Raw genomic sequence first — 2,453 nt, forward strand, 5'->3', positions numbered from 1 at the left:
CCATCCACCCACCCACCCATCCATCCATCCATCCATTCATCCATCCATCCATCCAACCATCCATCCATCCATCCCATCCACCCATCCATCCGTCCACCCAATCATCCATCCATCCATCCATTCATCCATACACCCAGCCAACCATCCGTCCATCCGTCCATCCATCCACCCACCCATCCATCCATCCATCCATCCATCCATCCATCCCATCCACCCATCCATCCCTCCATCCATCCATCCCTCCCTCCCTCCATCCATCCATCCATCCACCCATCATCCATCCATCCCATCCACCCATCCATCCCTCCATCCATCCATCCCTCCCTCCCTCCATCCATCCATCCACCCACCCAACCATCCACCCACCCAACCATCCATCCATCCATCCATCCATCCATCCATCCATCCATCCAAACATCCATCCATCTCCAGTGGATTTATACAACACTCAGATAAAAGCCGAAGTATTCATGACTTGCCAAGCCTTCCATGACTTGCCCCCATTCCCCACCACCCCACAATGCCCACCTGTCTTCATCTCTCTTTCTCTTCTTAGTTTTCTCCATCCCAGCCACACTGGCCCCCATGATCCACTCTAGACAAACTCCTGCCTCAGGACCTTTATGTATGATGTTTCATCTCCCTGGAATACTCTACCCTTACATGTCTACTTGGTCCCCTCCCTCCCTCCAAGTTTTTACCCAAATGTGATCTTCCTTGTCTGCTGTTCATCAAATGGCAACTTCTGTCTCCGACTGTCACATTCTTCCCTCCTTTGTACTTTGCACCAGCTCACACTCTCTATATAGTGCTTGTCTATCTTGTTTAATGTGTATACTGTCCTCCCTCCCGCCAACTGGACCCTCTCACGGAATAGAAATTCTAGTATGAAGGGGGTTTTTGATGTTTTGTATTGGTGTATTCTTAGTGCTTCATAGAATCCCAGCACACAGAAAGTGTTGGACACACGTTTGTTGAGCAGATAAATGAAGGTATGGAAGCAGCTCTGTGAGCGTTTCTTGGAGGCGAATTCAGCCCAGCTGCGAGACTTTGTGCAAACTCGTTTCATCCCTACAGTTGCACAGGCCAGAACTCACGTAAGAGTTAATATGCTGCTTGTGCCCTTAGGAGATATCCTGAACTTTCCATGCAAGCTGTGGACTTGGCTCTTGGTGGCTTCTTGTCCTGCTTAGGAAAACCTGAGGGCAAGGGAGGGAAAAAATGAGCACTTTACACATTTCATCTTCAAAGCACTTACTAAACACTCAAGTAATTAATTCCCCGGGCTCTCTGGGAAGTGGATTTTATTGTCTCTGTTCTGGCAGTAGGAAAATGGGTGTGCTGATGAGTTCCGTCATTTTCCCAGGACTACGGAGTGAGCCACGGGTGGCGCCAGAACTGCACTGACACGCTTTGAGTTTCTGGCCGGGAGGCCTCCTGTTTCCCTGCTGGCGGGCAGGGCAGGGTACTCAGATGGGAAGTGGTGGTGTAGACGGTCTTGAAGCCCCCCGGACACCACTTTCTTCCAATGTTTCAGGTCTAAGCTGAGGCTTAAGTGTAAGCTTTAAAAAACCTGAGGACAGGGGGTGCCTGGGTGGCTCAGTAGGTTAAGCGTCTGACTCCTGGTTTTTATTTAGGTCACTATCTCATGGGGTCATGAGTTCGAGTCCCCCATCGGGCTCTGCACTGTCAGTGCAGAGCCTACTTGGGATTCTCTGTCTCCCTCGCTCTCCGTCCCTCCCTCCACTCGTGCTAGATCTGTCTCTCTCAACCAATCTGAGGACCTGAACTCTTTCCCAGGGCAGGCCATGGCAAAATAGGAAATTGGTAAAGGACTGCCTTTGGTGATGCCTGGTTAATCGGAGTCCGACCACAGTCCTAACTTCTCTGCTCCAGGCTCTTCCTTTACCCCTTCTCCGACAACATTAACCCATCGGATTTTCCCTGCAGTCGATTTCCTTCTCTCTTGGAGGAAGGCCAGCAAAGAGGATAACTACTTTATATTAATGATATTGATGGGTGCTCCAGGGAATTAACATTATTACTGGCTAATCATCTCCAGGCCAATATTTTCCTGTAGACTTTGCATTGAAAGTTGGAAGACCTGTGTTTTTGGTTCTGCTACTAACTTGCCACGTATCAAGTTGGATCTTGGTATTGATTAAAAATAATAAGGACAGCATCGAGAAATCCTTATCAAGGATTAGATGATGCTCTATGTGCCTTAAATATAACGTTTTAGTTGAACCTCATGACTCTGGGAAGCAGGAAATACTTTTCTTCCAGTTTTGCAGATGAGGAAACTGAGGCATAGAGATATTAAATGATTAATCTGAGACCCAGAGCTGGAAGGCCTCAGAGGTGTCAGAATCTAGGGAGTTTGGTCCCAGAGTCTGGGCTTATAGTCACTACAGTGGTTTGAACCAGGCACAGGAAAAGACAACAGTGCCAAA

Source organism: Hyaena hyaena, unplaced genomic scaffold, assembly GCF_003009895.1.
Source record: "Hyaena hyaena isolate Hyena2069 unplaced genomic scaffold, ASM300989v1 scaffold_0, whole genome shotgun sequence".
Classification (NCBI taxonomy): domain Eukaryota; kingdom Metazoa; phylum Chordata; class Mammalia; order Carnivora; family Hyaenidae; genus Hyaena; species Hyaena hyaena.